This window comes from Phaseolus vulgaris, chromosome 5 (assembly GCF_051622355.1).
Source record: "Phaseolus vulgaris cultivar YP4 chromosome 5, ASM5162235v1, whole genome shotgun sequence".
NCBI classification, from domain to species: Eukaryota; Viridiplantae; Streptophyta; class Magnoliopsida; order Fabales; family Fabaceae; genus Phaseolus; species Phaseolus vulgaris.
Genome location: NC_143502.1, coordinates 6,726,948 through 6,741,114, shown reverse-complemented (window position 1 = coordinate 6,741,114; position 14,167 = coordinate 6,726,948). Strand labels below are relative to the sequence as shown.

Sequence of the window (14,167 nt, the reverse complement as noted above, 5' to 3'; positions counted from 1 at the left end):
CCAGTATAACTCCTACTGTGTGAATCTCTCTAACTCTTCCTCTTTATAACTGTTTGATAATTTTGTTTATGCTGAAAAACTGTGCTTATTTTGTCTTTGTTGTCAAACAGAAACAACTGGTTATTTCGATAAAATAATTGTTTTTTTATGAAAATGTTAACAAAAATATTATTTCAATCAATTGTTTTAGAAAACAACTTGTTATTTTTATAACAAAATTTTGTCAAGTGGTTTGAACTGGTTTTAAATGATTCCAACTACTGTTGGTTTTTGATCTAACAGATTTAACCACTTGATTGGTTTATAGAAAGACTATTTGACATTCTTTTGAAGACTCTAAGAAAGAAATATTACTTAAAACATTTTCAAGAATTCAAGATCTTTGGATCATCTCAAGTGTGTCGAATAGGATTGGGTTTTGTATACTTCTAAACTATAACTTTGTAATACCCAAGTGTATTCTATTCTATTCTTGAACATTGTATTTTTGTGTGTTCTTGTATAGAGCAGTTTCAGAAAAGTGTTTATGGAAACTGTGGTGTTGCTAAAGAGTGGTGTGTGTTCTTTGATAGATTCAAGATCATCACTCTTGGTATGTGTTTTGTAATTTAGGTTTGATTACATAGTGAATTCTCAGTGGTTAGCTAAGGATTGGATGTAGTTCTTGGTTGAGAGAGAACCAGTATAAACCTCTTGTGTGATTCTCTCTATCTCTACTCTTATAAATTGTTTTAACTTGATTTCATATTTTGCAGGTATAAACAATCGGTTGTTTCATGAAAACAACAGGTTGATTTTCTTAAAAGAACCTTAAAACGGAAATTTTATTAAGTTGAACAGAAAATCAATTGGTTGATTTTTCAGAGCTTTTCACTCTACTTCCAAACTTTGCGAAAATCTTGTGAAAACAATTCACCCCCTCTTGTTTAGGGCACTAATTCTAACAACAATCATAGCGAAGAATGAACTTAGACCTGGTGATGTGACCCAAAAACACATGAAGATGACCAAGGATGCTAAACTTGAAGGATCATCTCAACAAGGAAATAAAGATGCCATCAATAGGAGGAACGGTCTAGGACCAAAACATTTGAAGTTCTTCCTATTAGTGTTCTTAACATGGAGGCCCAAGCCCAAGTGGGGTCCGAAGCCCAACCCGTGAGCTCAACATCCTCCATGCCTCAAAAGGTTACTTGGAGCAAGGCCAAGGCTTTGGGAGATGAGCATCAATGGATGTCTCTTTTTGCAATTTCTTTTGAGTAGTTTTTTACAGAACATAAAAGGAAGGTGTATATATAGATATAAGGGGTACCAATGTACAAAGATAAGTCACACCTTCCATGTGACATAAAAAGAAGGTGTAGGTGTAGATTTAGGAGGTGCCAAAGTAAGAAACCAAGTCACACCTCCCTTGTGACTTGGAATAAGCGCCAAATTCAAATGTGTTTCATTTGAATTTTTCCACTTTAAATTCAGCCCTCTCACACTATAAATAGAGGTGCTATGCTCATGTAAAATAAGAATTGAAGTAAAGTTACTATACACAAATTGTGTGTGAGTTGTGAGAATTGTTTCTCCTAATCTTGTCTCATATTGTGAGTGTTTAGGAAGCTCTCAAGTGGCGGCATTCTTGCACTTATCTTGGACCAATCACCTTCCAAGTGGCGTGTTCTTCCCTTCCATGGCTTCAACCACATAAGTTCTTCCTATCATTCATCTTCTAATTCCGTTTTTCCATTCCATTCAATTCCAAAATATGTTGTGTTACTCTATTCTTCATTCCAATCGGTTCTTATGTCTTCTTTGATCATTCTAATCGGTTTAATCTATTTGTTTGCTGTTTTAATTGGTTAAATTGTCCTTGTTCTTGTGTTCATGTTTCTGCACATTGTTTAGCATTCATTCGTCCCTATACTTGTGTTTTTCCTTAGATCTTTTGAAATGAACCTTCACATCTACTTAACACTTGTTAAGTTAATGTCCAGTGGGGATTTTCCTTAGATGACTCACTTTAATTGCTTAAGAATCTTGATCCTAATTCTAAGAAAGTGTCACCAAATTAATGAACCTAAAATCAACTCACGTCATGTGGTATTAGAGCTAAACAAAATAATGTTTAAAAGTGTTAAGCTAAAATTTCAACCTAGAAGGTTGAAAGGCCAAGTATATGGGTTATCAAAGAAATCATAATTGATGGAACTATTGAACTTGAAAGCCCATGTTCTAGAAGAACTATAGTTGTAACCCGAAAATTGTTACAAAAAAGAGCTCGGTCACCTTGATAAAAATAGTCATCAAGCTACATGACATTAAAGAAAGGGCTTACTGGGAAGCAACCCAATATAAAATTTATTCATTTACTGTTAATTTGTTTATTTTTATTTTTATTTTGATATTAGTTGATAAAATCCATGATTTTGCATAAATTGATAAATTCTTGTGCAAGGAAACTCGCCTGGGCAGGATATAGCTCGCGTAGGCAAGTTAAGTATTTGAAAACGGGTGCTCTTTGGAGCAATCTCGCTCAAGTGAGAAAAATCTTGCTTAGGCAAGATTTTACTTATACACATAACACGTTAGCCTCGTTCGAGCAAGAATTACACACTCAAGTGAGTTTCACTGAAAACATTTTTAAAAAAATGAAAAGAGGCCATTTTTCCCAAATTCAAAAGTCTTTTGTGTTGTTAAACCTGTGTGAATTTTTCTCTTTGCCCATTACTAAATCTCAAGTTTTTCTCATTCAAATTCTCAATTTCTTGCTTAATATGTGCCATGTTAGTGTTCTTGCCTCTATTGTATGCTTTGATTCCTATTTAAAATTATTGCTTATTGATTTTGATTACAATTTTTTGGTAGTTTAGGGGTTTTAAGGTTAATGATAATTATCTCAAATTTATGGTACACTTTGATTGTGTATTGTTTGGTGAATGATAATTGAAGGATATTGATAAATTGGATGGTTAGTTAGGTTCTATTTCTTCATGAAATTCATTTTCAGGAATGCCCATTAAGTGTTTGATAAAATGTTTATAGGAAAGTTTTTAGTGAAAAGTATGGGAATCCTTAGTATTTTTTTTACAATATTGGAGGCAACATTATGAAAGTAGAATTTAAATGATTTTTTTTTTGTGATTATTGATATGTTTGAAAGAATGTTATAACTATAGTGTTGTAGAAAAGAATGGGTCGTACAAAAAGCATTACGACACAAACTGTAAAATGAAAAAATAGTTAGAATTGACACCAATTCTCCTAAAAATCAAGCAAGGAATAGGTTCAATAACAAGGATAAGCCAAAAATATATGAAAAAAATAGGAATTGGGCATGCATCACGAAAAGAAGAGTGCGACTGCAACCTAAACAATATGATATATTTTTAAATGGGTTGTAGAGAAGAAATTGGATGAGACTGGCAGAACCGTTGTCTAAGTATGATCTAGAGGTAGTTTATGAATTTTATGCCAATGTTTGGACAAGAGGCAAAGGGACTCAAGAGATGATGTCCAAAGTTAGATGAAAATGGGTGCCTTTTGATAGAGAGACTCTACCAGTGCTTTCTTGGGGAATCTATTGCAATTAAGAGGTGATGATGATTGCACTTATCACCAGATGATGGCTATAACCTAGGTTTCAATGATGAAAAGGTAGTCAAAGAAATTTATTTAGCTAATCATTCTTATAAAGTAGGACTAGTTGGAAAACGATCGAGAATATTACAAAAAAAATATGAAGACTTTATCTCAAGTCTGAATGGTGTTCATGTTGGCCAACATTGTGCCCATTGGTCATGTGCCAGACTTAAATATTCCCTGGTGTCATTTTCTCTATATCTTTTTACAAGATGTTTTTTCTTTTGATGTAGCAAAAAATATTTTTTACAAGATCTATAAATTTGTTAGATTAGACGTAAATCAAAATAATTAGAAGGAAAAAGGTTTCTTAGGGTTTCCTACTTTGATAAATGCTCTCTGTGTAGCTCATGCGGTTGAAGTGAACCCAACAGTATAAATTAGACTAGCTATTGATCATAAATTTATGCATAATTGCACTAAATAAAGGAACAACCTCCACAAGCTGGTGATGCTCCATTTCATCATTCACCAATCCATCAACCTGATCCATCATCATATTCTATGAAGGCTATGATGTTAAAGCAAATGACAAGTCTCCGCACCACTATGGAGCGGATGCAATTAGAACAAAGAGCCACATGGGAACATATGTAAATGCAATAGAGTGCTACTCATAGAGGAATGATGTATTTGCATCAAGTAGCTTAGCACAACTTTCCTTAAGTGCAACCCAACTCCTGTATGCCTCCAAATAAGTTTCGAGCTTAAGTAGCATGACCTAAGGAAAAGTATTTATTTTCTGGAGAGCAGATCCAACAGATGAAGTAGGACCATCTATAGTTGTAGATGACGAGTTTAACACAAAACTAGACGAGTTACTAATAAGTAAGGGTGGTCATGGATTAGATTTTGGAAAATCCAATCCAAATCCAAATATTTGTTTTGGATTTAAATCCAAATTATATTTTTTTTATTAAAACTAATTTGGATTGGATTTTAAACCCAAATCCATATTTTTTATAAAACCAATTTGGATTTTATAAACCAAATCCAATCCAATCCAAATCAGATCCAAATCCATATTTTTATAAAAAAAATTAATTGAATTTTAAATGTAAATCTATATTTAAAAAAAACTAACATAATATTAATATAAAAATAAATAACAAAAAATTTAATATTATATAAATATTAAGAAAATATAATAAAATTACAATTTAATAATACCAAAAATTATAACTACTATTCTTGAGAAGTTTGAAACTAGTTAATTTTTCTCATATTTAAGTACAAAGGTAGCAAATTCATAGGATTTAAAATGTCTACCACTCGTTGCTAAACGCTAAAATCATAAGTGTCTTAGAGAAAAAAGAGTTCAAATCAGTAATCTACTTCTCTATAATCCAATTTACGAATGTTAATATAGAATGCTATCAAAAGAGCCTTTAGAATAGTGATATGAGAACTAATAATTCAGTTTCTATTAAGATTTTTCGTTGCATTTCTAAATTTCAAATTCTTATGGTATATTAAGAAATTCTTGCAAGAACTTGAAACTCAAAATTTATACGAAAAATTGCAACCTATTTCAACAAATTTGAGCTAAGTTAAGTAAATCATTCAAAGTTATGAACTCGGTGGTGAAGGGAAGATGAAGGGATGCTGTCAAGGGCACAACAGGGCAGCTTGGGATCATGAAGGACTAATGTTTGGGTGCGGCAGCAGTAGAGTTTATACATGGGAATCCTCGAGAGCAATTTTGCCACTTTTTTCTACTTTTTTAGTAGCAACCATGGAAAATTAAAAGGGTTTTAATCACTGTTTAGGCACTTTTTTTGCAAAATTCTGCAGCAACCACCACAAACCAAAATCTATGGTTTGGTTTTGTTGCGTTGAATGTCTTTTTCTCGTGTGGTTACCAATTCCTGGACAAGGATTGGGACACCCCTGAAGTTTTCCTCTTAATTTTATTTTATTCTTTATTGTTAAAAAAATAATTCAAAGTAAAGTATAAGTAAACAAGGAAAGCAAAAACCTGTAATGCTTAGCCATTTTCTTATGACTGTTGATTGTTAGGCTCTTCAATATCTACTATAACTGCTGGTGGTGGTGGTGCCGCCACTATGTCTGTAGGTTCATTGCTGGTAATTGAGAAAGTAAATTCAGAAACCAAGCCAAATGGTCACTTCCCACCTTCTATTAATCAAGGAAAAGACTGGTTCTCTGGTGAAAAATTATGCCTAAACATTTGAATTCAAGGTGTAAAAGAAATAAACTGCAGAGTGGAGATGATATAGTGTTGGTTTTGAAAAATAAAGCAGAGCAAAATATAATATTATTTTTGCGAACAATTACATTTATAATACTCACAGTAATTGACTCTTAAATGATTTTATGAGTAATTACTTAGAAATATTAATTCAACAATTAAAACATAATTAAAACAGGAGAATAAAATATTATGTGCATTTATTTACTTTTATATGCAGTTAAAAAATACAATATCCAACACTCCTCCGTGATTTTATGAACTGCAAACTCCAATCTTCTATCATAAATCAGTCAAGATCTTCCTTAACCAGAGAACTTGAAGCAATACAACAACAAATTCTGCCTCAACAGTGGATTGAGCTACTGTTTCTTGCTTCTTTGAGCTCCATGAAAACATCCATGATCTAAGGCTAAAACAATATCCAAATGTACTTTTCATGCCATCAATTGAACCTCCCTAATCAATGTAAGAGAAACCAATTAACTTGAACTCCTTAAGCTTCAAGAACTTAACTCCAAAGTTCCAAGTTCCCTTGATGTATCTGATGACTCTCTCAGCAGCCCTCATGTGATCCTCATTTGGCCAATGCATAAATATGGATTGAATGAATTGCAATTTCTTCGAAGCCCTCCAAGCTTGTTTAGGGAATGATGCCTGTGTTGCTTCCCAAATTTGCATGTTCGACAGTTGGTCAGGTCATCATCAAGATTAGAAAGTCCTTCTACCAACTTCTTTGATTGCATTTGAAGCAGTCCTCGGTGATGAAAATGCCCAAGTCTTTTGTGTCAAATTTCAGTGACACTTTCTTTGGATTTAAAGGCCATGTGCTCCTCCTCCATTGGATTGAGAGCAAAAAATTTTCCTCCCTTGATTTCAACTTTAAACAAATCTTTGCTATCAACATCTTTGATTAAGCAATGTTTATTTCCAAACATCAATTTATAGCCTTTTTCCAACTTTAGGTCATTGATAACTTTAGTACCTGAATGTGTTGCTACAACAATGGTTCCTATTCCTTTTACTGAAATGTGACCCTCATGGCCTATCTTGACCTTTGAAATTTTTGAAGGCTTCAACTCCTTGAAAAGTTCTTTGTCATAAGTCATGTGATTTGGGCATCCACTATCAATTAGCCAAGATGCACTTGAAATATAGTTGGAGAAACCAATTGCAACGAAAAGTACATCCTCCTCCTCATTTGCAATTTGAGCATCTACATCTTGTTGCTCACTTTGGTTTACATCTTGTTGCTCACTTTGGTTTCTACAAATGACTGCTTCATGCCCAAGTTGATTGCACTTGTTGCACTTAGCATCAGGTTTTCTCCAGCACTTAAACGGTGGATGACCTAACTTGTTGCAATGCTTACAAGGAGGGTAATTTCTCCTTTTGTTGATATTGTGTGCAAAAAATTCTCCATTTTCTTGCTGGTTCTGCTTGATCTTGCTACCTTTGTTTCTCCATCCACCTTCATGTTTGGCTGGTAAGGCTCCTTCTATTACTCCATCTTGTCTCATGGCTCTTCTTTGTTCTTGTGCTTGTAAAGCATTTAAGAGCTCTGCAAGAGAAATTTTTTATAGGTCCTTTGTGTTCTCTAGGGTTGTTATGGTGGCTTCAAACCTCTCTGGAACCGTTACAAGCAGTTTTTCCACAATTCTTGAATCTTTTAACATAGATCCAAGCAACCTCACTTTGTTGGCAATGCTTAAAAGTCTGTCAGAGTACTCTTTTACGGATTCTGACTCCTTCATTCTCTGCAGTTCAAACTCCCTGATTAGATTCAACACCTGCATTCCACGAATCCTCTCATCACCTTCATATTATGCCTTGAGGTAATCCCAGATTGCTTTTGTTGACTTCAAGGACATTATCCTTGTGAACACCATAAGTGATGTGAATGTAACTACAAGAACACATGATTCTTGACATTCTTAGGAACAACTTGAGCTGGATTTGAAAGGCACTTTACTTTAGAATTGGATCAATGTTCTAAATTCAAGAACTCACCAAAACTAAGCACCAACCAAGACTCATATTGAAGTCCATGTATTGTCAAATTGAATCAAAACAAAAGGAAAGAAGAACAAGAATTAAAACTGGACAGAATTAAGAAACTAGCTACTGAACCGAAAAAGAAACAAAGAACAAAGCTGGAAAACAGAATGTAAACGGTAGAAAATGAAGGAAACACATTAGGAAATGAAACTACCGAATGGAAAATTGAAGAAAGGAAAGAAGACACTTATATGAAGATGCTTGCTGGATTTTGAGGATTGGAAGAAGCCATTCACGCCACTTGGAACCTTGAACCAAGATAAGTGATGGAGTGCCACCACTTGAAGCTCACCATAGCTCACAAGATAAGGCAAAGAAGAGGAAGACTCAAAACTCACAAATTCTCTCCAAAATTGAGTATAGTCTCTCTACTATAAAATTCCAATCTGAATTGTACAAGCTAAGCACCTTTATTTATAGCCTAGAGGTGCTGAAAAATAGGTGGGAATTTTCAAATAAAACTCATTTGAAATCCCACCAAAAACAAGTCACATGGGAGGTGTGACCTTTTTCTATTATGACACCTCCTAAAACTACACCTACACCCCCCTACTAAGTCACATGGACAAAGTGACTCTCTTTAATACATTCACACCTATTTATTTAATATCCACACCTCCTACAAGAGTCATTCAAATGATGCTCTTTTATTTAATGCTTGGCCTTGACCCTCATGGTTTGGACTTGGGCTTCTTGGGCTTGGGCCTTCTTGGGCTTGGGCTTTGGGCTTGGGCCTCATCTTTTGCAAAGACTAATAAGAAGAACTTTAAATGCTTTGGCCCTTGTCCATTTCTTCTATTGATAACATCTTTTTGATTCTCATCAATAAGAGATACAACTGCAAATAGACATGCTTTTGCCTTTGATCTCTTCATCTTCTTTTCCTTCTGTGATTTTATTTGTGCCACAGTAGGGTTTTCTGGAAGGGACTGAATTTCATAGTCCTCTTCTACAGCTTCCCATAAATCCAATGCTTCTAGGTAGGTCTCCATACGAATAACCCACATTTGATAATTGTCTCCATCAAAGACAGGTGGTGCCATTGCTGAAAAATTGAAACCTCCTTCCATTGATGCACTTTACTAACCTCACAGATCCCTCAAGAAGATAGCTCTGATACCAATTGTTTGTTTTGATAAATAAAACAGAGCAAGATACTATATTATTTTTGCGAACAATTACATTTATAATACTTACAGTAACTGACTCTTAAATGATTTTATGAGTAGTTACTTAGAAATATTAATTCAACAATTAAAACATAATTAAAATAGAAGAATAAAATATTATGTGCATTTATGTGCATTTATATGCAGTTAAAAAACACAATATCCAACATGTAGTTTGACAAGATGGAGAAGTGTTAAGTTCCATTACACCTATTTCAATTCAAAAGCTCTATAAAACCACAATCGTAATGCTATGAATGAAATTGTTTTTGGACAAATGGTGAGGCTCTCCCAATCCATAGAGAATTACCAACATTAAAGTCTTAATATCTTAAAACTTAAATTTACTGACAATGTTTTTCGTTACAATCTGGAGACCTCCATAACCCCTTCCTAGTGCATTCTTGATCACTTAATAGATTAAAAGCCAAGTAGGAATACCTTGCATGGGAAGCCACATGCCCTTAGGAGATGACTTATTAAAACAATATCAAGAACTCTAGTAGGTACAATACCGTCTGAGTACCTGCATCAAGTGCAGTCAATCTCATACTTCGGTATTTGCAATCAATAAGTCCATAACCATAACAACCAAAATATTTTGGTAGGGTTTGATTACCATAAATAATCTCCAAGAAACTTTGAGTGATAGTGATATGAATCCAATAGCAAAGAAGAGATGATTCTTTGACATTCTATGGACTCAACTTGAGTTGGAGATAGCTTAGGCACTTATAATAGAATGGGATCAAGGTTCTATGTTTCAAGAACTCACCAAGACTTGCACCAAACACTAAACTCATATGGAGGAGCCATCTTTTGTCAATTGAACCAAACAAACTAAGTAAAAATGCAATTGCACCGATTGAAATGCTCAAAAACAGAAATGCACCGAACAATTAAGCTAGAATTGAAGAAGAAACAACTAAGAACAGCAAAAGAAATAAGAACCGAAAACAAAACTAGAAAATAGGCTGAAATGCCGAACCAAAAAGGAAGCTAAGCATGTTTTAGGAATTGCATATGAATATGGAGATGAAAGAAAAAGAACTTATGGAGATGGATGCTTTGGTTTGTTGTTCACACCACTTAGAGGATGAAGACTCCAAGATGAGTGAGCTAATGCCGCCACTTGAGAGAACCAAACACACTCAAGATAAGACAAGGTGAAGGAGAAGCAAGCTCTCACAAATTCTCTCTCAAATTGAGTAGAGTTTCTCTAATACTAATTTCCAATATGAATTGTACAAGCTAAGCACCTTTATTTATAGCCTAAGAGGTGCTGAAATGAAAAGCTAATTAAATTCAAAATTCCCCCCAAATGACATAAAAGTGGCGTCAATCCTAGAGCATGAGGAAGGTGTGACTTCCTCTCTTAGTTTGGCACCTCCCTATTACGTCTACACCTCTCTACTAAACGCACACCCCCCTAAGTTTCCTAAACTAAAGACCTAAAGATGCTTTTACAAAAGAGGTTTCTTATGTTTTCCTCTAAGCACCTTCAAACAAAGATATTACAAAAAGAGAAAACAACCTTCCATTTTTTCCTAATGCTTTGAATTGACTTCTTGTAAGCCTTTGAGGTGGGCTACCAACTTTTTTAGCGTCTAGCACTTGAGCCTCTTCCTCTTCTTGTCCTTGAGTATTTGCCTCCATTTGGTCTTGAACTTGATCTCCATCATACTCCCCGAGTTGTAGAGAATTCGACCACGAATTCTGGAGACCTACAGAAAAAGGAGTTAGATCACTGATATTAAATGTATGACTACCAAGGTATGTATCAGGCATATCTAACTCATAAGCATTGTCATTAATCCTATTGAGGACTTGGAAAGGTCCATCACCACGAGGCATTAGTTTGGACTTTCTTTGAGTAGGAAAACGATCCTTCCTTAAATGAAGCCAAACCCAATCACCTTCCTCAAACAACAATGCTTTTCTCCTTTTATTGGCAAGTTCAGCATACTTGCCAACCTTCTTCTCAATTCTCATCTTGATGTCTTTGTCTGATTCTGTATAAAATGTTAAAATCTCTGATATGAAAGTGTTTTCTGCTGCTGCTGATAGAAACAACCAATTGTTTCGTGTAAACAACTGATTGTTTATCATGTTTTATACTTTGAATGAGTAATAAACTGTCTTGCTGCTGTAAGAAGCTTTGGACAGTATAAATGCTATTTTTTTTTTTTTTGCAGGAACTGCTTCAGATTTAATTAGATCAAACACAAGCACTAGGGATTTGTCTTCATCAAATAGGGGGATATTGTTGAACCAAGTGGTGTTCAAGCTTTGAAGAATCCAAACCCTTTGAAGGATGTTGAAGCCTTGGTTGTGCTTGATGTTGCTGTGCTGGTTTAGCTTAGTTCTGGGGTAGTTTATATGTTGTAATCCATCCTTTGATTAAATCTAAAGCATTAGCATTCTCAATCTTTGTGAAAGTAAAATGTTTTCAATCTAAGTTAAAACAACTGATTGTTTTGTCGAAACAACCGATTGTTTATACTTAGGTGTTTTGAGAAAAAGATTGAAACTGTTTTTAAAATGGTTGAATTGTTAAGTACCAAAACAACCGATTGATTCGAGGAAACAACTGATTGTTTGTTTTGGGACCATAACAAAAAAACTGTTTTATATTTGACTGAGCTTTAAATGATTTAACTGCTTACGCTCCAGTCATTAAATGCTTTGACCAATATTTTAATGCAATTTAAGAGTTTGTTAAGATTTGATAACAAACTACATCTTTGAATATATTTAGAAAAACAGATTTGAGATTTAAGAATCTTTGACAAAGTTTTTCCTAAGTTTTTGTGTTTTTCAAAGAGCTGAGATTGCTAAGAGTGTGTGATTGATCAAAGTGTATGAAATAGGATTCTGCTTGTATTGATTTCAGATTATCTTCTGTAACAAGTGTAATCCTTGTACTCTGTTGAACAAGTATTCGTTTTTGTGTTTTGCTGAGATTGACTGTGTGTTCTTGAGGGGATCAAGATCAGCAATCTTAGTGTTGGTGTGTTGACCAAGGAGAGTGTGTTTCTTGAGGTGTTCAAGGTCATTCTCTTGGTTGTTGTGTAAGTGATCAAGGTGTGATTGCTTAGTGGATTTCCTCAGGGTTTCTGAGAAGACTGGATGTAGCTTTGGGTTTGGAGTGAACCAGTATAAACAACTGTGTACAATTTCTCTATCCCTATCTCTTTAAATTCAGTTTTGTCAATTAATAACTGGTATAAACAACCAATTGTTTTGGTAAAACAACCGATTGTTTTTCCAGTATTGTGCTTTTCCTTTATGTTTTGAAAAACTGAATTCTTAATCAAGGTTTTCTTGAAGTATTTTTCATTCTAAGCTTAAAAATTTACGAAAATCTTTCTTAAACAATTCACCCCCCTCTCGTTTAAGGCCATATATTCTAACAAAGATGCATCAAGAACAACCATCCAAAAATAAGTGGTCATGGATGAAAACAAACCTACCTGCAAATTGCTTTTGTTAGAGGTGGTGGAGAGATAGAAAGTGTTTCAAAATCGGAAAAAAAATTAGACTATAGGATGCGGTGGAGGGACAAAGTGCTTTGATGCAACGAAATCGATTTGCCGAGGCGGTGGAGAGTCGAAGGTTGTGGAGAGAATCAGAGGTGGTGGAGAAGAAATCGATTTGCCAAGGTGATGGAGAGAGAGAGTCGAAGGTGGTGGATCGAATCAGAGGCGATGGAGAGAGAGTCGGAGGTGGTGGAGAGTGAGTGCTTCGTTGCGTTTTGCGGAGGTGCAGTGAAAGAGTGCTTCACAGTTTTCAGATGCAGAATGGAATGGATATCTGATTTTTGGATTGAAAAATTGGATTTTCTATTTTTAAAAATCTATATAAATAAAATTTGGATCAAAAGAAAAACTAGATTTAAATAAACAAATTTATAATGGATCAGAGCAGTGCAAAAACTGGATCAGATTAATCTATGTGGATTTTTTGCCCACCCTTACTAAGAAGAAATGATTGAGTATAAAGCAGAACAAAAACATGGTTTTATCTTTCTAGTTATTTCCTTTTAGTTCTTTAAATTGCATATACTTTCCGTTGATTTAATTTTCTTATTTACTTTTTTCCTTTCACTTGTTTAATTTGCTTATATATTTTATTGTAAAGTTATTTCTACTTTTAATTTAATTTTTATGTTGAGTTGTTTTTCTAGTTTAATTTTTTCTTAAGAAATAGAATATTAATTTGAATTGTGGAAAAGTATTAATCAGACTTTGTGTTTAAGGATTAGAACAACGAAATGAATTAGACACGGGGTGGAAAACAAATTATCAAAAACTTTTTAAGTCTTTATAAATTATAAACATTGAAGTAAAACATACTTTAACTAAGATTTAATTCTCAAAATTTAATTTCAAAATCGGAATGAATGTGTAATCAAACATGTATCTATTATTCAAAACCTTTGTCATTCACTATTTTTTTTAAAAAAAAAAACTTTCCAATACTGGTTTCGTTTTTTTATCGTTGAAGCATATCAGTATATAAAATAGAATATAATCAATTCAAAATATATATTTCATTCAAATATCATCAATATAATGAAGATATGAAGTTTTCGAAATGCTATGTTTTACATTAATATTTGAAAACTTTCCATATTAGTTCAATTGATACGTTTAAGTGAAATATTTTATTTGAATGAGTAAATATCATAAAGACAAGGTTCAAAAACATTTAAGCATAATAATGAAGTATTTTAAGAATGACAACATTAAGTTTAGAACCTCCTTGATTCGATAGACGGTTTATCACAAAAACAAAGTCTGGATTATCTAACGTGAAGAAGATGATAAGACCGTAACTCCTTTCACAATTAGAGATCGTTTACCATGTTGCAATCACTAAAAATGTTTAGAAGTCAAATATGTTTAACTTTGTGATATTGTCCATCATGTTATTATACTGTAAGATCATCTAAAAGGTTTAATAGTGTGAGACTATTTAAGAGGTTAATACTGTAAATTATTTATCAAGTTAAACTTAATACCTACACATTAGTGCTTTTTTTTTATATCTTTAACATATGTTATAGTGCTTATTATCATCAAAACTCGTAAACTCT

At 33.7% G+C, this 14,167-nt stretch overlaps 1 pseudogene; it reads right to left on the bottom strand.

Moving 5' to 3' along the window:
- Positions 1 to 6,630: 6,630 nt before the first annotated feature.
- Positions 6,631 to 8,972, bottom strand: LOC150027451 (uncharacterized; annotated as a pseudogene).
- Between the last annotated feature and the right edge of the window lie 5,195 nt (positions 8,973 to 14,167).